This window comes from Prionailurus bengalensis, chromosome E2, assembly GCF_016509475.1.
Source record: "Prionailurus bengalensis isolate Pbe53 chromosome E2, Fcat_Pben_1.1_paternal_pri, whole genome shotgun sequence".
Lineage (NCBI taxonomy): Eukaryota > Metazoa > Chordata > Mammalia > Carnivora > Felidae > Prionailurus > Prionailurus bengalensis.
The window spans coordinates 49,599,903-49,624,869 of NC_057352.1; the positions used below are offsets into that span (position 1 = coordinate 49,599,903).

General features: G+C 37.3%; 1 protein-coding gene and 1 pseudogene across 2 annotated transcripts in view; one reads left to right on the forward strand and one right to left on the reverse strand.

Annotated features, from left to right (window-relative positions):
- Positions 1–24,967, reverse strand: part of GLG1 (golgi glycoprotein 1) — a 150,549-nt gene that overhangs the window by 104,251 nt on the left and 21,331 nt on the right. The gene's annotated exons all lie outside the window — the stretch shown is intronic.
- Positions 9,908–10,445, forward strand: LOC122495193 (annotated as a pseudogene).

Below are 24,967 nucleotides of genomic sequence, written 5' to 3' on the forward strand. Positions count from 1 at the left end.
TACCCAATGGAACTTTGGGTTTACTTTGATTCCTTTTACTCCTGTGTGTTCTGTATCTTAGTCCTATAACAAGCTCTCCCAAGTCACTTTTCACTGCTGTTCAGACTTAGTCAATATCTTTTTCTTCTGTCATTGCTTTAATCCAGGCCATCCTCATCTTCTAGACGACTTAAATAAGCTCTGAGCACATCTCATTTTTTTTTCCCCTTCATGTGTTTTTCGGCTCCAATCTGCCTTTCATATCACACAATCATTATGTATGAGAAAGAAATGTTTGCAGAGGTAGAAACCGTATTCTTGACTCTAGATTTGTATCTAGAATATAGAGAGTGCATAACAAATAAATGCTGAGAAGTAGAAAATACAACGATATTTTTCTTCACCACAGTAATCTCCATGGTAGGAATTAAAGACAGCCTGTAAAAAATTACATAAACAATAGAAATATTTAAATGTTAATTATTTAAAAAATTTTTTTTCAACGTTTATTTATTTTTGGGACAGAGAGAGACAGAGCATGAATGGGGGAGGCGCAGATAGAGAGGGAGACACAGAATCGGAAGCAGGCTCCAGGCTCTGAGCCATCAGCCCAGAGCCTGACGCGGGGCTCGAACTCACGGACCGCGAGATCGTGACCTGGCTGAAGTCGGACGCTTAACCGACTGCGCCACCCAGGCGCCCCTAAATGTTAATTATTTTAAACCTAACATATACTGCCAAGGTGTGAATGAATGTAAATGTACAAAGAAGTACGTAAATGTTAGGTAAGAAAATATTTAAGGTGTTACAAAACTATAACTAAGAAGCTAAGGAAAGAAAAATGTCTTTGTCTGGAAAAAGAATGTAGGGAGTCTAAGAATCCAGACTCCTCAAGTCTCCCCAAACCTGATGTCCTGACCTTTCTACAGGAGAAAATCCTGACTAAAATGACATATCCTATAACACAGGGATCCAATCCTGTCTCTTGACCTGTAAGCAGGAGACAGCGTGGTATAGCTTTGCCAACTATTTATTTAACACATGAAATAAAGGATGGTAGGACAGTGGCAAAACAAAAACAAAAACAGAAAGACAAGGCAGGGAGGGGGGACAAATCTTACTCTTGTTGAGGAAATAAAAGTGTGAGTTTCCCAAATGTCATTTACTTCTCCTTGCTTTTATAAAATGCTAATAACATTTCTGACTAGAAAGAATTTTAAATTCTTATTTTTTTAATATAGGGAGATATGACTGCATAAAGGTTGAAAACTGCTTAAATCAGCAAAACACCAAAACTTCATTATTATAAAGTTCTCAAGTTTATTGCTGAGGAATGATTAACAGCTGAGATCTATAATTCATGGTATGAAACATGAGTACTGGCTTCTTAGAGTTGCCTTTCAGAGAGAGAATTTTCTGCCTCCTTTGTATTGTTTTGTTTTGTTTTGTTTTGTTGTTGTTTGGTGGAAGGAACACAATCATCTGTGTTGTAACATCTATCTCCCTCAGCTCTAGCCTGGCTCACAGTGGTTCAGTGATGTTTGCAACGCCAGCTCGTTAGAATGTGAAATGAGCCAAGTGGCAGGTATCTCTTTATTCTAATGAAAGAAGTGAATCAAAAACATTAGAGTTTCCTAGGACATAGGACTGATCTTGATTTGGGTCACTTCGGAAGTAAAACTCCCAAAGACAAAAATCACTGCTTCCAATACTCAAACCCTATTACATACAGTGAGGTCCTGTTTGTCTCTCCCACTTTTAGTCCTACTGTGTTCCAGTGGCTTCAGGTGGGACTCATTCCTAAGAAAGTAAATCAAATGATTCCACTCTCAGACTATACATGTGACATTCCTAAGTGTTTCGGGGACTCAGACAATAACAAACAATAAAACATTTGCAAATAACGCTGGCACAGATGCAGTAGGGATCAGAGCTACTCGGGCTACCTTGCCACCAGGTAGAGGCCATGAAGGAAGCCAACCCTGAAGTGGAGGGAAGAGAAAAATGAGTCCAGCTAAGAGGCTGAGCTCCAGTATCTAGCTAACTCCGAAGCCACTGCTATTCCTTATTATAGTTATAAGAAGCAAATTCTCTTTTTAGCTTAACCTAGTTTGGAGCTTCCTGTCACTACAAAAGAGTCACACCCTTAACTGATTTAGTGAGGAATGTGTACTTACTTAAATGTCACTCAGATAAATCAAAGGTGAAGAAAAAATATTAGAATAATTTTACTATCTTTTATTTCTTTTTTAACTTCTTTCATTTGAGAGAGGAAAAGAGCACATGTGTGCAAGCACAAGCAGGGGAGGGAAACAGAAGGAGAGAGAATCTCAGGCAGGCTCCATGCTCAGCGCAGAGCCTGAGGCTGGGCTCAATCTCAAGACCCTGGGATTATGACCGGAGCCAAACTCACGAGTAGGATCCTCAGCCAACTGAGCCACCTAGGTGCCGCACAGAATAATTTTACTATCTTTAATGTAACCCTGTTTATTTAAAGTTGTAATGACAACACAGTAAAGGTCTCCTTTCAAGAAATCAAATAGTATGATGCATACTATATGCAGAGTGCAATGAAGTCACTAGTCAAATTTAAGAGGATATGGGAAAAAGAAACATAATACTTTTAAGACATTAAAGTTTACTACTCTATACTCCGGCAAATGGGCCTGTTTAGTTCCTAAATACAACAATTTCTGTCTAGTATCTTCTAAAAGTAACGTGACGTACTTTTGTATCATTTATCTTTCTAATCTCAATGGGATCTCTGAGCCTACTAAATTATATTTCTCAATAAGGCCTAGAAGAGTTATTAAATTTTCACCTACTTATTTGAAGTCTCATCTGTTTTTTTAAAAAAAAAATTTTTTTTTAACGTTTTATTTATTTTTGAGAGAGAGAGAGACAGAGCATGAACGGGGGAGGGGCAGAGAGAGAGGGAGACACAGAATTGGAAGCAGGCTCCAGCTTTGAGCCATCAGCCCAGAGCCCGACGCGGGGCTCGAACTCACGGACCGCGAGATCGGACAGCGAGATCGTGACCTGAGCCAAAGTCGGCCGCCCAACCGACTGAGCCACCCAGGCGCCCCTCATCTGTTTTTTAATGGGCACCTGGCAAACTACTAGGTTTATATCTCAATATTAAACAAATTCTATTAACAGATCCCTGGCTACAGCTATATATGCTGAAATCCTAAAAAGTATTTCAATGGTAGTCTCACAGCAGAACAAATCAAATGAGGTTTGAAGAACTATTAAAAATAAAATGCCTGCCTCTCTGGAAGACCCAGAAGGTGGTGACATGTAAGTACCCCTGGAAAGAAGTCATCATATTTGTTTTCTCAGAGATAGGTTTGTGAAATGAAACCAATCAGAACTCAGAGTTTTGTTGCTGCTGCAACTACTATAAGGATGCAAGAGTCAAGAGAGAAAAAACAAACAAAAAAAGTGTATTAAACAAAAAGACAAGTATAGCAACAGAACTTGCTCAAATTTTCATAAGAGTGGGGCTAGATCATTGATATAAAAATGTGGTTAAGGGGTGCCTCGGTGGCTCAGTCAGTTGAGTGTCTGACTTCAGCTCAGGTCATGATCTCGCGGTCTGTGGGTTCGAGCCCCACGTTGGGCTCTGTGCTGACAGCTCAGAGCCTGGAGCCTGCTTTGGATTCTGTGTCGCCCTCTCTCTCTGCCCCTCCCCTGCTCATGCTCTGTCTCTGTCTCAAAAATAAATAAAAACATTAAAAAAAAATTTTTTTTAATGTGGTTAAATGTTTACAGCCTAATAAATACTAACACTCTCAATTTTTCAATTCATAGCATTTTGAATTATTCAATGCCTGGAATAACCCCAGTCTGACTTTATAAAGACTATCTCAGCTGACAATGATCCTAGACATAATTCATTGTGTAAAATGTAAACATCAGTGTTGACTTTGATGCATAATAAACCAAAGCACGTTACAAAGCAGAGTAGTCAAATCACATACAGGGCAAAAATGCCATCCCTTATGGCACAACTACATTAAGTAATTAACTTCTTTTGCCTCTGTTAACCACAAGATTCAGTATGAGAGGGGACCTAAGTACCAGCTCTTAAGCTTCCATTCATCACCACACCAATTTGATTCACCTTCTGCCATGTCTCTGACATACTGCTCTAAAACTCTGTTTTGCTACTCAAGACATAACTAATTTGAGACCACTAACACCAAAACCAAGAATCATAGCAACAGTCTACTATAAATGACTAAAATATCTCATCTTCCTGTAATACTTAAATACCTTAATTGCTAGCTTGTGTAGTCCAGAGCAACATAATAAACCACATTCTTAAAGAGGAGTAGCCAGCAAAGCCACTTGTTAGATGTTAAGAAAAACCTGTCATTTCCCTAGCTATACCAGTGTGTAAATGTAACAGAAATTAGGTATTTCTTACCCAAATCTTTCTGATTTGTTTTCTTGGAAGGGGAAATTAGGAATCAAAATAATTAGATGACATCCTTTTACATCTCACCTGTAGATTTAGACTGGAGAATGTCAAATTACAATTGATTTGGTTCTCGTATACAAGGTAACTTAGAAAAACGGCTTAATGTAAAAAAAACAACTGCTGAAACCTAAAATGAATATCAGTTACTAGATTAAGCTTTCTTCAAAACAACGTTGATATAAGAGTTGAACATTACATATCCACTAGGCATGTCACAACTTCTGAGTATAGGGTGGGTGATCTTCTGTCCAGGCACTACAGAAGTCTTCAGTAAGTGTTTTGGTAATCATTTTTTTCATAACAAGCCTGAATTTTCTATATTGGTAAGCATAACAACAAACATATCTGACCAACTCAAAAGACCCAAAGATAATTCTTTTCTTAAACTGAAGAAAATCAAGTGTGTGTGTGTGTGTGTGTGTGTGTGTGTGTGTGTGTGTGTGTTTAAACTGAACATTACCCAATGACTTTAATGACTCTTGGGTTCTCCCTCCTGAAATTTGACTCCCTATTTAATTTTTACAGTTCTATGTATACGTTCTATTTGCTTAATCAATAGTATCCTAAACCTAGTGTACATGTGATCTACTAGAGAAGCTTAAAAAAAAAAAAAAAAAAAAAAAAAAAGATGTGATAATATATTTCTTATAATGGAGGTTATCGGTTATTGGTTACTTAGAAAAAAACCCAACCAAAATCAACTCAAATTGTTGAAAAATTTAAAAATCTTCCTAAAAGCAACAAATAGCTAACAACATTATAGGTATTGCCAAGCTAGTGCTGAAAGAAAGAAGGATACCTAGAAACATAGAACTCAAAATCTCATTTTTGCCTTGAATATACTTGCTATACTTATCAAAATGGGTCCTCCTTTTTGAAGGGCTATGTGGGCAGAAATGAAGCCAAGATCTGCCCAAGGTAAAAAGTCTAATAAGAGATGCTCTTGCTTTAAGTTGGAATCTCAAAAGGCTACACTTTTAAGGGCAAACTACAATTAAACTAGCTCTTCCTCAGATTTGCATTGTCTGGCCATTTCAGAAAACCTTAAAACTCTGAAACTGATTTAAGGTGATCCTTGTGTGGTGACGGGTGATGGAACTGGTAACAGTCAGAAATGCCTAACAGAAGAAATAAAAATCCTTTCTGAAAAACAGCACTTTATCTTAGGCCCCAAATCATTCCTACAAATAATTTCCCCAAAAACCAGTGAGTGGCATACAGTAAAAATAACTAAACATACTGTGCAATAAGACACCATGAATGAGAATCAGCAGAAAGACAAAGAAACAGATCTTTCAAGACTTCAGTTATTGGTACAATTAGATAAGAGAACAATCATAATTGCCATACTTTAAAAAAAATGTTTATTTATTTTTGAGAGAAAGAGGGCCAGTGGGGGGGGGGGGGGGCAGAAAGTGGGGCAGAGGAGCTGAAGTGGGCTCCGTGCTGACAGAAGAGAGCCCAACGTGGGGCTCGAACTCATTACCATGAGATCATGACCTGAGCCAAAGATGGTCCTGCCCCCATAAATGGTATACTTAACCTTCAGAATACTAGGAAAAATCATGTAGGTAATCACCAGAATCATCAGAATACTAAGAAAAATACTAGGAAAATCATCATTTACCATTTTTATATTAAATACTTCATGAATAATTTATAGTAGAATAAGTCAAAGTAGAAAACTTAATTAAAAATCTTGATATACCTTTTAACACAGTACACCCAAACGGTTATTCTGTATTATCCTGGGTTTGAAGGTATACATAACCAGCTCTTTATCAGCTGTCAGTGACAAATCTAAAGCATATCCATCTTGTAAATATTGATCCCAGATTTCAAATACATCCTTAATAGATTCCATCTCATCATTGCTTCTGCTGCTTCCTGTACTTTCATTATCAAAATGCAAAAGTTTTTAAAATTTTGATACCTCATAATTTTGTGGGAAACAGGACTGCCTCTTTGCTCTATTACCACAAAACATTTCATTTATGTATTAATAAAAGCCAATCAGAATAATAAGCCCAAAGAATGTTTTCATTTCTACTTCACCTATATCCTTCTATTAATCTCTGTATACACACTTGACTTAAGCATTTGTCCACTGGTCTAGTAAATTTTGGTGCAAAAATATAATAGATGTACAAACACTGCCACATACTCTTCTAGCAAAAGATGTTCTAGGTACTTGTCATAAAATACTGCATGATGAAGACCTACTTGATGAATAACTAATTACATGAGATGTATTTCATTTTCATCCTTAGAAATAATTTGTTCACCCACTGAATTTTTAGTTTCAGAAAATTTACCCAGGATATTGTCATTTGAATACTCCATCCAAAATGATGTTTCTATATTATAGACCAGTACTGCCCAACAGAAATATGAGCAACATATGTAATTTTACATTTCTTAGTAACCATATTAAAAAAGTAAACAGGGGTGTGCCTGGCTGGCTCCGTTAGCATAGTGTGTGACTCTTGATCACACTGAGTTCGAGGCCCACGTTGGGTGTGAACTCTATTTAAAAAATAAAAATAAAAAGCAATCAGCAAGACAGTATGGTACTGGCACAAAAACAGAAAGACACTCAGATCAATGGAACAGAACAGAGAACCCAGAAATGGACCCACAAACATATGGCCAACTAATCTTTGACAAAGCAGGAAAGAATGTTCAGTGGAATAAAGACAGTCTCTTCAGCAAGTGGCGCTGGGAAAACTGGACAGAGACATGCAGAACAATGAACCTGGACCACTTTCTTACACCACACAAAAAAAACAAACTTAAAATGGATGAAAGACCTCAATGTAAGACAGGAAGCCATCAAAGTCCTCAAGGAGAAAGCAGGCGAAAACCTCTTTGACCTTGGCCGCAGCAACTTCTTACTCAACATGTCTCTGGAGGCAAGGGAAACGAAAGCAAAAATGAACTACTGGGACCTCATCAAAATAAAAAGCTTCTGCACAGCGAAGGAAACAATCAGCAAAACTAAAAGGCAACCTTCGGAATGGGAGAAGATATTTGCAAATGACGTATCAGATAAAGGGTTAGTATCCAAAATCTAGAAAGAACTTATCAAACTCAACACCCACAAAACAAATAGTCCAGTGAAGAAATGGGCCAAAGACATGAATAGACACTTCTCCAAAGAAGACATCCAGATGGCCAACCGACATGTGAAAAAATGCTCAACGTCACGCGTCATCAGGGAAATACAAATCAAAACCACCACGAGATACCACCTCACCCCTGTCAGAATGGCTAACGTGAACAACTCAGGCAACCACAGATGTTGGCGAGGATGCGGAGAGAGAGGATCTCTTTTGCACTGCTGGTGGGAACGTAAGGTGGTACAGCCACTCTGGAAAACAGTATGGAGCTTCCTCAACAAATCAGAAATAGAAGTACCCTAGGACCCAGCAATTGCACTACCAGGCATTTATCCAAGGGATACAGGTGTGCCCTTTCGAAGGAACACACGGACCCCAATGTTCACAGCAGCGCTAACAACAATAGCCAAAGTATGGAAAGAGCCCAAATGTCCATCGATGGATGAACGGATAAAGAAGATGTGGTACGTATGTACAATGGAGCATTACTCGGCCATCAAAGAGAATGAAATCTTGCCGTTTGCAACTACATGGATGGAACTAGAGGGTATTATGTTAAGTGCAAGTAGTCAGCCAGAGAAAGACAAATATCATAGGACTTCACTCATAGGAGGACTTTAAGATACAAAACAGATGAACATAAGGGAAGGGAATCAAAAATAATATAAGAAATGGGAGTGGGACAACACATAAGAGACTTAAATATGGAGAACAAACAGAGGGTTACTGGAGGGGTTGTGGGAGGGGGGCGGTGGGCTAAATGGATAAGGGGCATTAAGGAATCTATTCCTGAAATCACTGTTGCACTACATGCTAATTTGGAGGTAAATTTAAAAAATAAAATTAAAAAAATAAAATCTATACAACCCCCAAAAATCTATTAATTAATTAAATAAAAAAGAAAAAGTAAAAAGAAACAGGTGAAATTAATTTTAATATATTTTATTTAACCCAATATATCCAAAATGTTATTTCAACAAGTAATCAATATAAAAAATTGAGATATTTTACATTTTTTCTCTTTCCAGGTCTTGGAAATCCCATATATATTTTACACTTACAGCACATCTCAAGTCCACTTTTTAGTGCTCAATGGCCTCAAATAGCTGGTGGCTACCATACCAAAAAGTAGGGGCATCTGGGTGGCTCAGTCGACTGAGTGTCTGACTCTTGGTATCAGCTCAGGTCATGATCTTGTAGTCATGGGATCAAGTCCCACATGAGGCTCTGCACTGATAGCATGGAACTTGCTTGGGATTCTCTCTCTCCCACTCTCTCTGCCCTATTCTCACTCTCTCTCAAAACAAATAAAAAGCATAAATCTATAGTGCTGCTATTTGTCTCTTTACATTTCTCTCCTAATTCATATAATTGTGAAGTATTTTCTTCTGTCAATGTTCTTCTCTTTGCCAGTATGGGCAGAAAATGAAAAATTCTTAATTTTCAACTGTGTTCAACAAAAGCCTAAACTATGAAAATAGTATCTTAGAATTACCAAAGGGTGTAATGCATCCATACGGTAACTGCAAGATAGAAACTAAATTCTCCTTGAAAGACTTCTAAGAAAGAATAAAGGCCATGAGATATCAATTCTTTTTTTTAATTTATTTTTATTTTTTTTTCAATATAGGAAATTTATTGTCAAATTGGTTTCCATACAACATCCAGTGCTCATCCCAAAACATGCCCTCCTCAATACCCATCACCCACTCTCCCCTCCCTCCCACCCCCCATTAACCCTCAGTTTGTTCTCAGTTTTTAGGAGTCTCTTATGCTTTGGCTCTCTCCCACTCTAACCTCTTTTTTCCCTTCCCCTCCCCCATGGGTTTCTGTTAAGTTTCTCAGGATCCACATAAGAGTGAAAACATATGGTATCTGTCTTGAGATATCAATTCTTACAAGTACTCTTCTTCAAAAGAGAAACTAAAAAACTAAAACTGGGTCCAATGGAACCTTATAGTACAGCAAAAGTTAAAGAAATGAGACAAATTTGACATAATCTTTACAGAATAAAATATAAAAAGTGATCTAGCAGATCTAGAACCGGAAGAGTCTAACAATTTTGAAAAAGTAAAAAGACACTGTACCAGATTTCAAGACTTATTATAAAGCAAATGTAATCAAGAGTGAGATACTGGCAAAAGCATAGAGACAAAAGGAATGAATCTATCCATGTGTTAAAACTCACAGATTGTGTGCACACATACACACAAAAGCAAATTTTACTACATGTAAAGTATGTCTTAATGTAAAAAAGGAAAAAATGATGAACTATAGTAATTTAGTTTAAAAAAAAGTACAAAGAGTTAAGCAGCTGGGCATAATGGAAAAGAAAACTAGTAAACTGCAAGGTAACTCAAAAGAAATTATTCAGAACATAGCATGAAGAAGTTAATAAATGTGAAATCTTCCACCACAGCAGCCAGTGAAGAACAGAACAAAAGGCTCTGTGATACCCCATGGCCATGCACCTCAACAAAGGCCACAAGATGACCAAGAACATGAGCAAGCTGAGGCACAGGCACCACTGTGGATGCCTGACCACACATACCAAATTCCTCTGGGACATGACTGGAAAGTTATGTCGCTTTGCCTCATACAAGCAGAGCACCTTGAAGCTGTTATGAGTCTCCAAGGATAAGCAGGCCCTCAGGATCATCAAGAGAAGAGTGAGGACACACAACCAGGCCAATAGGAAACATGAAGACCTAAGCAAAATCTTGACTGCCAAGAGGACTGCAGCTGCCAAGGACTGAGCCCTCTCCCCACTCTGTGTATATTAAAACCTTCACAGAAATAAATAAATAAACATGGAAAAACAGTAAGAAATCTAACTTGGTTGATGTTCTAGAAGAGACAGAGTAGGGCAGTTAAGGGCTGAGAATTTTCCAGAATGGATGAAAGACACTAAACCAAAAAAAACAAAACAAAACTCAGGGACGCCTGGGTGGCTCAGCTGGTTGAGCGTCCAACTTGATTTTGGCTGGATCATGATCTATAGTTTGTGAGTTTGAGCCCCACATCAGGCTCTGCACTGACTCACAGAACTTGCTTGGGATTCTCTCTCTCTCCGTCTCTCTCTGCCCCTCCCTGCTCACACGTGCACTCTCTCTCTCAAAAAAATAAATAAATAAAAATAATTCAAAAATTTAAATCAAAAGAAACTCAGTAAACCCTAAGCCCAACAAATAAAAGGAAATTACCACACAGAAAAATCATAGTGAATGAGGGAAACAGAAGATATCTGAAAAGAAGCCACAGGAACTGACTGCTCAATACTAACAGTGAAAGCCAAAAGACAGTGGACAGAAGGAAATGTGCTAAAAGAAAAAATATTCCAAACTAAAATTCTCTATGGAAAGATTTTTTTTTAAGGCCACAAATTTCTCCCATTTCTTTTTGTCCCCTCCCATTTCTTTATGAACACCCTTTTGAATCTGATACTGTCATTACTCCCATCAAGGAATGGAGTCTAGGGGTGCGTGAGTGGCTCAGTTGGTCAAGCACTGAACTCTGTTTCCACTGAGGTCATTGTCTCTTGGGTCATGAGACTGACCCTTGTGTCAGGCTCTGTACTGGCGGCTTGGAGTCTGCTTGGGATTCTCTCTCTCCCTCTCTCTCTCTCACTTACACACACTCTCCTCTCTCTCCAGCTCACACACACACACACACACACACACACACACACTCTCTCTCTCTCTCTCTCTCTCTCTCTCTCAAAATAAATAAAGTTAAAAAAAAAAAAAAGAGAGATGGAGGCTAATTCCTCCACTCTTTGGAATCTTGGCTTGGCTACCCAATTTGTTCTGGTCAATGAGACGTCAGCAAATATGACAGCAAAGGTTTGTAAAGTGCTTGTGCATAGGAACTTATCATTTCTATATTGATTTTTGAAGCTAGTCACCACGTGAAGGAGTTTAGGCTGGCCAGCTGGATGATGAGAGGTATGTTGCCCAGTTACCCCTCTCACCCTAGCCGATCACCAGACATATGACTGTCTAGCCCCCAGATGACCTGACAAATGACTGTAGATACACGAATGAGCTCAGCTGACACCCTGTAAACCAGAGACAAGCCATCCCATTGAGCCCTGCCCAAATTGCTGACCTACAGATACATGGGGAAACAGTTGTTGTTTTTGAGTCATTGAGTTTGGGATGGTCTGTTATCCAGAAATAGATAATTGACACCTAGACCCAACAAAAATATCTTTTAAGAATAGGGTAAAATAAAGACCTTTCCAGACAAACAAAACCTGACAGCTGGCCACTAGGAGACCCTCACTAAAGGAAATTCCAAAGAATGTACTGTAGGCAGAAGGAAAGTTGTCCCAAATGGAAGATCAGAGATGCAAGAAGGCATGAGGAACAAAGAAAGTGCTAAATATGAGGGTAAATCTATAAAGATATTGATTTTGTAATAAAATAATAATAGAATGAAAAAAAATTCAATGCCAGTTGCTTTTGTAATACAATAACAACCCCTTAAAGTATTTAAAATATTAAGTGCTCCAGGGGCGTCTGGGTGGCTCAGTGGGTTAAGTCTCAGACAGACTTCAGGTCAGGTCATGATCTCACGGTTCATGGGTTCGAGCCCCACATCAGGCTCTGTGCTGACAGCTCAGAGCCTGGGGTCTGCTTTGGATTCTGTGTCTCCCTCTCTCTCTGCCCCTCCTCCACTTGTGCTCTGTCTCTCCCTCTCTCTCTCAAAAATAAATAAACATTAAAAATTTTTTTTAAATATTCAACACTCTGGGCGCCTGAGTGGCTCAGTCAGCTGAAGGTCAGATTCTTGACTTCAGCTCAGGTTATGATGCCAGGGTCATGGGATTGCGCCCCACATTGAGCTCTGAGCTCTACACTTGAGCATGGAGCCTGCTTAAGATTCCCTCCATCTGTCCCTCCAACTCCCTTTCTCTTTCTCTCTCTCTCTCCCTCTGCCCCTCTTCCCTGCTCATGCTCTTTCTTTCTAAAAAATAAAAATTAAAAAAAAAAAATCAATGTCAGCAATCATTCCCAGACATTCTGATTTAATTTACCTGAGACATCTAGTTACTGATAGTTTAAAAATCACCCAAAGTGCAACTAGGGTTTGGAATCACTATCTTAGGCCTTGCATATTTAAAGTTGGCAGTAATCCCCACCTTCTTTCTCCTTTTATTTGGCTTGCCTTTTTTGAAGTTAATGACATGTGATTCTACATTGAAGTAAGTTTTTAAAAACGTACTGTCTTCTGTAATACAAAGAGGCTCACCTTGGGAGATATTAAAGGTCTTAAAACAATTACTATGTAATTTCTAATTATTTTTCATCAAGAGGATATGACTATAAATTCACATATTCCCAGTTGCAAGCATTAAAGAAAATTTCAGCTAAGGCTAAAGCTAAACAGGTTTTCTGGTTAATGTTCTTCTACAATATACTGAACAAAATAGTAACTAATATAAAAGACCAGGCTACAGGCCATCTGTTAACTAAACTAACAATAACAGATCTGGATACTGTGCTACTCAAAATATTCTATGTTAACTGCTCATTTTCCTAAAATTGCTCTGTTGACTAGATACAGCTGATGGTGCTTATGATCTAAATCAATACACGAACTTAAGAATTACAATAACCCTCAAAGCAAACCTTTAAAACGCTTAAATGATGAAAGATTCCAAAGTAATGAATTCTGGCTGCAATATCAAAGTAAGAAGGAGTGAAATTAATGTAAGGAATAAGAAAATGATGCACCTAACAGACAATATAAATAAGCAGATTATATAAGCCATACCTAAATGATTTTAAGATGCCCCATTATTTCATGTACCACTAGCAAAAAAAACTCTGCCAATTATAATTATTCATACAATTTAAGATGCATCCTGATTTCAAAGATGTTAAGGTAAAAAATAAAAAGTATGCTTTACCACCAATAAAATATGACAAAACATTATAACCAGGCAACCAGGGGATTTTTGCCAGAAGCTGTCTACCACTATTAAAACTCTCAGCCAAACCAACCATACACAACCCAATTTAACATCAAAACAACAGCCTCAAGGAAACAACACTCTCTCTATGCAGCAAAGGTATCAAAGAGAAAATGTTACATCTATGGAGAAATAGCAATATTCAAATTCATTACCACCCCTAAAGCAGTATCACAAAAATGTACATACCCACCCAAGAGAGAATGCGTAAGTGTGCTGGTTCACGTGTGCACCATGCACATTCTCTGTCTCTCAAAAACCCAAACTAGTTTAATCAAAGTCTGCAGCATCACACTGGCCCTAATTAATAAAAGTCCATACCAAATATAAAAACTGACAAACTCAGCAAATTCCTACAAAAATGCAGGATTACTTAAAGAGATTATAGCAAAACATTGTTCTAGCTGAAGATGATGCTAATTCGGATGGACTGTAAACCATTAAAAAGAGACATATGTACATAATATATTATATTCTAGGACAAATTTGTCCTACAAAGGGACATGTCATAATTTCTGTCAGCTTTGCAAGCCACATACAATCTCTACAATTTTGGTGTTTTCTTTTAACAATCTTTTAAAACTATAAAAACCATTCTTACCTCCAGAAACTCACAAAAACAGGCTGTGAACTGGATTTAGTCCATGGGCTGTAGATTGCCAATGTCTGGTCTAAGACATAAATGGGCATAAATGGGTGCTTCATAAAACAAGACTGCTAAAGAAATTAGCGAACAGATCTATTCTGGATTTTAATTTAATAGGTTTGGGAAAAATGCTTTAACAAAAACTGCTAAACCAAACCAAACCAAACCAAAACAATGAGGCCTACTGAAAAAAACTTTATTTTTTATTCTTTACATTTAAAATCTAATCTTTGGGGTGTGTCTGGGTGGCTCAGTCGGTTGAGTGTCCAACTCTTGATTTGGGCTCAGGTCATGATCTCACAGTTCATGGGATCAAGCCCCACAATTGGGGCTGACAGTGCAGAGCCTGCTTGGGATTCTCTCTCATTCTCTCTCTGCTCCTCCCCTACTCACTCACTCTCTCTCTCTCTCTCTCTCTCTCTCTCTCTCTCTCTCTCTGTCTCTCTCTCAAAATAAATAAATAAACTTAAAAAGTTTTTTTAAATAAAATCCAATCCTTGACAAGGTTCTGTTTATGCATAGGAACCTGAATGAGTAGCTGAAGAAATATTTTTATTTTTACTTCTTAGAGAAAATCATGTATCAATTCTAATGTAGGAAAATAAACATTGAAGTCTTACTGAGGTCAAACCATTTTTTCTAATGACTTCTATCATACTTTATATATTGGACCCCACCCTCCACAAACCTGGACTTCAACAAAAATACACAAAGAATAACTTTCAGAGGATTATCCTATCCACTTTGCTAATAGCAAAGCCTATACAGGTTCTATAAACGTCAAGAAAGAGAAATGAATCTCTAAGATCAGTAAAATGCCAAAGCTAGGGCAACAGCTTTTGTATTAATGCTGCCTGGTATACTTGTTTATAAAGGGAAAAATAAATCCATAGGGAGTTTTATATAAATGGTGTTTTCAGTAGTTATTAAACTTAAAAACTGAATGCCAATTCAGATAAATCTCTGTCAAAGTGACCAGATATATACGCTTAGCTGTTCCTATGTAGAAGGAAACATTTCCCAATTTAAAAACTAGATTCACACACGTTCTAAGTAAATCTATTCCGATCAATTGTTTGAATCACAAAGGAAATCACCAAAGGCAGACTCTAGAAATGTCTTCTGACAAAGAACTCTGCAAAGTTAAAATGGGCCATGACTATGGATCGAGAAAGAAACATAGCTAAATGAGTGTAATCTGTAACGACTGTAATCTGTAATGAGAATCCCACGTACAATGACAAAAAGTATAAAACATCAAAGCAGGGGGATCACATGTTTTGCTCTAAGTATTCTGACTTCACACTAAAATGTTCTTATAGCAATCGCTTAGACTTGTTTTCTGTTCTCTGTTAAAGCTAAAAGGATGAATAAAACACAACTTTGGGCTGATTTTTGCTTTTGTTGTTTTTTTTTTTTTAAACCAACCAGACCTAAAGGCAATGAGTTTGATCTCTCTTTTGGAAAACTGTTTACTTATATGAGTATGTTGATGACTCATGATTGATGAATAAAAATGAGACAGAGACAAAAAGGAAATGGACCAAAATTGATCTCATTAAAGTAGGTAAAAGCTTTCTGCAGAACTGAGCCAATTAATACCATATTCTACATCTACAGACTTGTCTGAATACTGTCTGTGGTATAGCAGTCTATTTTATCCTTTGCGTTGTAGGATTTCTTGCTCTATTAAGTTCAATTTCAAAGTAAATACTGTCAAGTGTGCTTTATGAGGACTAAATGTAAATCATTTGTAATAAATCAATAGATAACATCTAATATTAAAAAGTAACAAGAGAACAACATAAATATTCTACTTAAAAATTAGGTAAATGCAAAAATAAAATGCTAAAATTGAGTTCAAAGTGGGGAGAGCTAAAATAGAGATTACAGTTTTCCATTATAAACCTGGTAGCACTCTGACTTGTATAATCATATATTAAAACTATGTATGTATTACTTGAATAAAAAAAGGATGGGTGGGGCACCTGGATGGCTCAGTCAGTTAAGCATCCAACTCAGGCTTAGGTCATGATATTATAGTTTGTGAGTTTGAGCCTCCCAAGGAGCTCTCTGCTATGGGCATGGAGCCCACTTCAGATCCTCTGCCCCCCACTTTCTCTCTGCCCCTCCCTACTCATACTCATACTCATTCTCTCTCTCAAAATAAATAAACTTAAAAAAAAAGAATTCACTTAAAAAAAAGTGGGAGAGGGAAAAAGACTAAAGCCATATGCATGCCAGGACATATAGTGTCTATGTGAGACTATGGGAGCATCTTCTGAACTTGTACCACTATTCTGCTCTGCTGTGGTTCAGTATGCAAAAAGTTACCCAGTCTAGAAATATTGGCTTGGTTTGGTTTTCTTAATTTCTCCCAAAATACCATTTACATAGATTATCCTGAGTCCTCTAGTTAAAACAAGATTTAAGACAAGACCTTTCAGGGACACCTGGGTGGCTCAGTCAGTTAAGCATCCAACTCTTGGTTTTGGATCAGGTCATGATCACATGGTTTTTTTGAGTTCGAGCCCAATGTCGGGTTCCATGCTGACAGTGCAGAGCCTGCTTGGGATTTTCTGTCTCCCTCTATCTCTGCCCTTCCCCTCTTGAGCTGTCTCTCTCTCAAATAAATAAACTTAAAAAAAAAGAAAAGAAAAGAAAAGACCTCTGAAACAATGTTTTCACCAAGATGACACGGTCTTACAAGGCATTTCAGTAATCTTTAACTAGTTGGAAATAGGTTAATGTGTCCTGATCCTGAAAACGGTTTTAAGAGCCAGCTCTTAATAATCCATATGAAAGGGTTGAGATCATGAATCAGACGGTTCAAGGCTACCCCAGAAATGTTAAGTAGTGATAACACACTAGGATTTGAAAATTTAAATGCATAAACTATTTTAAAAACTTAAGAGATCTGGGGCGCCTGGGTGGCGCAGTCGGTTAAGCGTCCGACTTGACTTCAACTCAGGTCACGATCTTGCGGTCCGTGAGTTCGAGCCCCGCATCGGGCTCTGGGCTGATGGCTCAGCGCCTGGAATCTGCTTCTGAGTCTGTGTCTCCCTCTCTCTCTGCCCCTCCCCCGTTCATGCTCTGTCTCTCTCTGTCTCAAAAATAAATAAACGTTAAAAAAAAAAATTTAAAAAAAAAAAAAAAAAAGAAAAACTTAAGAGATCTTCATTTAAAGGTATTAGCTCAACACTTCCAGAATAGCTGAATCTCATGCTGCACATTTTTTTAAAACACAGATCTAAATCCTAAAGGTTATTAAAGATGCTAAATCAAAGAACTAAATTGAAAATGTTGCTCTTAGTAGGGATAAGAACAAATCCCAGTGAGCTTTTTCCAGGCCTAGGAGATCCAAGGGTTGGGTAAGAGAAAAACAACGGTTCACCATAGGAAGTCCCTGAGAATCAAATCCATACTAACGATAGATGCTGTGACGTTTTGGGTTTTTAAATCGAGCACCAATTTTTAAAAGTCTAAGTATTGTTAATATACTTCTAGCTTTTTTCCCCTAGAAGTGACAGGCCTGTACTTCATGTTATTTGCAGAGCTGTAGATGACATAATCTCTTCCCCAAAACTGCAACTACGAACAAATAATTAAGAAAAATAATTATGAAATAGTATATAATATTTTTTTACTTAAAAGTGAGTTTACGAACTCGAATATAACTTACTGAGATAAGGAGATGCTTCTTGTTTCGATTTTTTGCATGTTTAACTTTTAGAACAATTCAGCTAGGTGGAATTTTTCAGCCAGGTTACATCACCCAGGAGCAGTACTTGGGAAGTCATCTATTAATAGGTTTTTTAAAAATCAACTGTGAACAATAAGTTGTACAAAACTTCAAAAAATTTTATTTTCTTTTGAACTTATATTCTGCTGGTGCTATGGCAAAAGCCAACAAAACTGCACTTCTAGGAAATGTACGTAAGTACAGGGCATTTCACTGCAGAATTGTTCATAGCTGTGAAATAAGAGAAATAACTTTAATACTCATGCATAGGAAAGTGGTTGAATAAACTAAGGAAGATATTTATGAAATGATTTAAAGTGATTTCCAAAATATAACGTTAAGTGAAAAAAAGCAAAATGCAAAAGAGTAAACTATGCTGCATCTGGGGTAAGAAAGGAAATTAAGAAAATATATGTATATCTGCTCACCTGTACATAAAGAAACAGAAAGTATACACTAAAAACTGAGAGCCTGGCTACGCTGGGGATGTGCAGGAAAGGATGGAAGGATGGGAATGGGGTAAAAGGTTCAGCAGGAAGGTAATTCTAGAACCATGTTATTTTTACTGACCCAAAATTTTAAAAATAAGACTGGGGGGAGGCAAAAATGCAATTCAAAGGAAAAAAAATGAACCTAACTCTATTTCAAATTAACAGCATAACCATAAAGGAGAGAGAAGGAAGGGGAAGGGAGAATAACTTAAGTGGCTCATTAACAGTATTTTTTTACTCTATATCCTCAGTCTAATGACAAAAAGTGCTATAAACAAACACTGAACTCTAGTAGGTTTTCTCACAAAGGCATAGCTTAGCATTCTAAAATTATTTTAAGCATACTACAGGATTCAGAAATTAAATAAATAATTTGAGGATATTAGGAACCAAGTTTTTCACTGTCAGAGAAGGGAATTATAAACGTGGAAAGGGAGAAAGCTAGAATGAACCTTGTGGTGCTGGAGGTATTGATATGAATAAAAATCACTTTTTAACATGTGTGTCTATACATATAGATATGAACAGATGTCTGTGTGTATACATACACATTTGGGTACGCATACGTACATATGAAAGTGTGTATGTAAATACCCACAAACACACACACACACACACACACACACACACACACATACTTTATACATTTTCTGGCTCTGCCTGTTGAAGCAGTAACACTTCAGAAGCATTGAGCACATTTAGCACCTGGACCTTGGCTTCTAAATACCATTCTCCACTAAAAGCAAAGAGATCCTTGGAGAAGTGGTTGATTGTAGAGCTAAGGATTAGAAAATAGTACAAAATGAGCCTAAGAGACTTCCAGGTTCTAGGTCGCTATGTAAAGAGCTTTGAAATCATCACTCCCATCTTTACAACAAGAAAAAAGATTAACTAAAAATTAATAATTCTTCTTACATCTATCAGAGAACTGAAGTCACAGGGTAAACTCTGGCCAAAATTTGGAGAGACAGGGGTGTCTGGGTGGCTCAGTCAGTTAAGCCTCTGACTTTGGCTCAGTTCATGATCTCAAGGTTCATGAGTTTGAGCCTTGTGTTGGGCTCTGCGCTGAGAGCCCAGGAGCCTGCTTTGGATTCGCTCTCTCTCTCTCTCTCTCTCTCTCTGTATTCCTCCTTTGCTGTCTCTGTCTATCTCAAAATAAGCATTAGAAAAAAATTGGAGAGACAGGTAAGTACAGAGAATCACAGCTTACCGGAAGCTGAAACCCAGGAGGAGACCACTGCTAGAACCAGTACTCAGGGGAACACAGGAATTGTAATTGATGACTGCTCCAGGCTCAGTGTGGACAAGCTTGAGAGTTAAAAACCCAGGAGAATGAATGATATGAAAATGACACTAAGTAAATGATTTCATTTACAACAGCATCAAAAAGAAAAAAAAAAAAAAATACAGAGGAATAAACTTAACCAAAGAGGAGAAAGACTTACACACTGAAAACTACAAAACATTCTGGATAGAAATTAAAGACACAAATAAATGGAAAGACATGCCATGTTCACAGATCGGAAGACTTAATGCAGTCAATACTACCAAAGAGATCTATAACTGAACGCAATGCCTATGAAAGTCCCAATAATGTTTTTTGAAAAATCCATTCTAAAATTCATATAGAATCCCAACGGACCCTATCCTGAATAGCCAAAACACACTTACTGATTTCAAAACTTATTACAAAGCTATAGTAATCAAAACTTTGGTGCTGGGGTGCCTGGGTGATCCAGTCAGTTGAGTGCCCAACACTTGATTTTGGCTCAGGTCATGATCCTAGCGTGGTGGGATCGAGCCCCATGTCAGGCTCAGTGCCAAGTGTGGAGCCTGCTTAAGATTCTCTCTCTCCCTCTGCCTCTCCCCTCCAAAAAAACAAAAAACAAACAACAACAACAACAACGACAAACAAAACCTGTGCTGCTGGCATAAAGACACATAGACCAATGGGAAAGAATAAAGAGCCCAGAGATAAACTTGGGCATATATGATCAAATGATTTTCAACAAAGATGCCAAGACCATTCAATGGGGAAAGGACAGTCTTTTCAACAAATGGTATTAAAGAAACTGAACATCGTCATGCAAAAGAATAAGCTGGACCCTTACCTTACAGCAGCAAGTACAAAGTTTAATTCAAAATGGATCCAAGACCTAAATGTAAGAGCTAAAACTATAAAACTCTTATTAAAAAAGCACAGGGGAAAACATTTATTATAACATTGAATCTGGCAATGATTTCTTGGCTATGACACCAAAAGCACAGACAACAACGACAAAATAAACTGGAATACATCAGAATTAAAAACTTCTGTGCATCAAAGTACACAATCAGCAGAGTGAAAAAGACAACCCACGGGATGAAAAAAATTTGCAAATTATTTATGTGATAAGAGGTTAATATACAGAATATATAAAGAACTCCTACAACTCAACAACCAAAAACAACCCAATTAATAATAGGCAAAGACTTAAATAGACATTTCTCCAACAAAGGTATACAAATCAAAGACGGTATACAAATAGTCAATACGCACATGAAGATGCTCAACAAAACTAATCATTAGGGAATAAATCAAAACCACAATAAGATATCACTTCACATTCATTACAATGGTTACTATTTTTTTATGCATTTATTTATTTTTTGAGAGAGAGAGAAGAACACATGCACACACACATGGGCGAGAGAGAGAGAGAGAGAGAGAGCGAGAGCAGAGGGAGAGAAGAAAGAGAGACTCTCAAGCAAGCTCCATGCTGTCAGTACAGAGCCTGACACAGGGCTCACAATCTGTCAGATCATGACCTGAGCCAAAATCAAGAGTTGGACACTTAACCAACTAAGTCCCTAGAGCCCCCCAAAGCTAGGTCCTTCTACACAGACACAAAATCAGGAGACGCACTGAGAAAGTTTAGGTATTATATAATGTACTGAAAAACTTCTAGCTAGATCCAGAATGTTTACTCTTAGTGATCCTGACATTTTACATTCCTAAAGCTACAATTTCTCTTTACAGGAGCTGCTTGTGGTGCTTTTCCCAACTGTTCTGGATCTATTCCAGAATGCCATTTAAGCCATTTTTTGTCTACTTTCTTAAGAGATCACCCAGGCATTATTTGTGGGGTGCAAAGCCTCCAGGGTTTGGATTCACCCCAAAACTACTCTGCACTATTAACACTATGACAATTTAGAAAGTAGCTACACAATTATTTTGGACAATAGAGCTAAACATCTTTTTATTTTTGCTGAAATTGAACTTCAGAATGAAACAGTTCTGAGGAAGGAAAAAAAGAAGAAAAGCAGAATAATCTTTACTCTGTGGATCGTAAGTTAAACCTGAGATATCAACTCTCTTGGGAACTGGTAAGATTTGTAAAGTCCAGGGGTATAGCCTTTTAGTACTTCAAAAAAATTATCTATCTTGTTTTCTGTTACCAAACTGATTTGAATCTGCTCACCCCTTTCTTCTTGTATAAGCATTTATATTCATCCTCTTCCTCTCCAGCACGTCCAATCTTTCACCTTCTATTGGTTCCTCTTAAACTAAAATAAACTTATTTCCTTAATCGTGAAAAATCTTTATTTAACTAGGATATCCTCCTTCCAGATAGTCTCCCCTCCTGCCTCTAACAAACTTCTGAAATAGACTAAAACAGTCTCAAAGAGTCCAAATTTGGATTCTATAGAAACTGTTCTATCTCAATTTGACAAAAGTAATGCTCTTTTCTCAGTTATCAACCTTAACTATTCCGCTATTTACCCTACTGATTACTACCACTACCACCTCCTTTCAAATTTCTCCTTCCTTGGCTCCCACAACTAAAATTTCCCTCCTTGGTTTCCACAATTAAACTCTTCTAAATCTTCTTTTAACTCTCAACCACTCCTTTTGTTGCCTGTAATTCCCTCACAAGCCTCTTTCCAACCCTCAATTGTGAGCATTCCCCAGGCTCAGTCCTTGCAATCATACTCTTCTATTTACACATTCTTTAAGAGGCTCCAACCACTTTCATACCTCCAACTACAGCCTTTTAAGCTCAATGACTAAAATTTAGATTCAGTTCAAGATGTAGTTCCAAATTTACATCCTCTTACTGGAAATTGCTTGAAATACCTGGCTGTCATTTCAAATTCAATACAAGCTAAGAATTATGTATTTTTGGAGATAGCCTAACAGTTAAACTTTGACTTCTTGTCACCTGCTTAAGCCTTAGTGTTCCTTCAGCTCAATCATTTCCTCGGGAAAATATTTCCTGACTCTGATTAATCAAATGTCCACATACTTATCTTTCACAGCACTTCTCATAGCTCTAATTTTCCATTTATTTTGTGGATTCTTTAACGGCTACTTCTTCCACTAGATGGTAAATTCCATGAGAGCAGGGAGCATGTCTTTTCAAGAGTGGGAGGTGAGGGGTATGAAAATCACCATATTCCCAGCACCCATCATTAAGTTTTGGACGTGAAATAAACAATATTTACCCAAAATTTTCAAATAAATGTACAGAAGTACTCTAAATGTTTCCTAGCTAATGAGTCTCCCATCAATCCCATCTCCATCGCTACTAGACCACCACTGTCCAGGTCTTTACTTCACAGTTGAATTACAAAAGCAGCTTACTCAATGAGCTCCTTCATATTTTCCTTATGTCAATCTACACTGAACACAAAAATCATTTTACCATGCCATTATCCAAACCCATAATTTTCAGGAACTTCTTATTTCTCTCAAAAACAAATCTAAATGAATGCAGACATTTCACTAAAAACCTCAATTTGCCATGAATACTAATGTTAGCTACTCAGGGCAGCTCTTCCCACTAGCCATGGCTTTGAAACACACTACTGATTCTTCCTTCTCTTTGAATCCCCTTTATTCTAAGTTCCTTGCAGACCACCACCAGTAATATTACCTTGGAAATGTTACTATTAATTGCATCACAAATGCCTAATGTTAATTAACCAAGTTTTGTTGGCAACAGATTTACAAGCCATCTCTTAGGATGTGTTTCTTCCAAGGTACAATTAATATTATTATTTATAATATTCTTATCAATTATAGTTTCAAAAAATTTCATTTTATAAATCTGTCCTGAAATTCTAATGATCACTGATTCAAAAATTCTAAGTAAAATTATGGCAAATTAAATTCTGCTATCAAAAACAACAGATGAAGCCTGGTTCAACATTAGAAAAATCTATCAGTATAATATACTTCATTCAGAAACTTCACATTTCCTTTTCAAAAAATTGTTTCTATACAAAATAAATAAAACGTATCCTTAAAAATAAGAAAAAAGTCAACCATAATATGTCACTATGCTATGATACAAAAATCTTTATGAAATACAATAGTATGTAACACAATCAAGTGGCTTACTTTCTCATTATTTAAACCAATAATTTCAACTGGATTTTCTAGGGGCGTCTAGGTGGCTCAGTCGGTTGAGCATCCAACTTCGGCTCAGATCATGATTTGGCAGTCTTTGAGTCTGAGCCCCACGTCAGGCTCTGTACTGACAGCTCAGAGCCTGGAGCCTGCTTTGGATTCTGTGTCTCCCTCTCTCTCTGCTGCTCCCCTGCTCGTGTTCTCTCTCTCTCAAAAATAAACATTAAAAAAAAAATTTTAATATAAATAAATAAATAAATAAAGTGGGTTTTCTAATGTTAAGTATAATGTTTTTCCCAGACGGATTTTTCACATTATATATAGTTAAGAACCACAGAGAGAGAAATATTAACAAAATTTGAAAAGATTCATTTTCAAAACCTTTATACTACACCTAAAAGATCTAATCCCATGCCTGCATAATTTGATTCATGTTTTAATACAAACAACTTCCTGAACTAAAAAGCTGCATTATTAAAGTTAGAATACCTCTGGATTAGAAAAAGAATAAACAGTCAGGCAGGTACCACATAACTAGAAAACCACTAGTAAATGTGACCCAAGAATTCTGCAGGAAGGGAAGACTATCAAACAGTCTTGCAAAAATTAGTGCTTACAGAGAATGAAATGGACCTCGGTTCATGATTAAACACTATTTAAAAAAAAAAAAATTTTTTTTTAACAATTACTCATTTTTGAAAGAGAGCGAGTGGTGGAGAAGCAGACAGAGAGAGGGAGACGCAGAATCTGAAGCACGCTCCAGGCTCTGAACTGTCAGCGCAAAGCCCGACGCAGGGCTGGAACCCACAAACCGTGAGATCATGGACCTGAGCTGAAGTCCAGTGCTTAACGACTGAGCCACCTGGGCATCCCTAAACACTATTTAAAAACAAACCAAAAAACCTTAACAGTCACGCTCCTTGAACTTTATGAAATAATTCTGTCCTCACACCATATACAAACTAAAAAAAAGACAAAGAGAATTTTGCCACCAATTTTTAAAAAGAATTCCAATTTGGTTTTTCAAAAGGAACTAAACAAGGAATCGAACTGTTCTGTGTTTTATCTCCAGTGTAACATTAAATCCAGAGACATTAGGTAATTTGCCCAAAATGAAAACAAAGGAGAAAGGGTA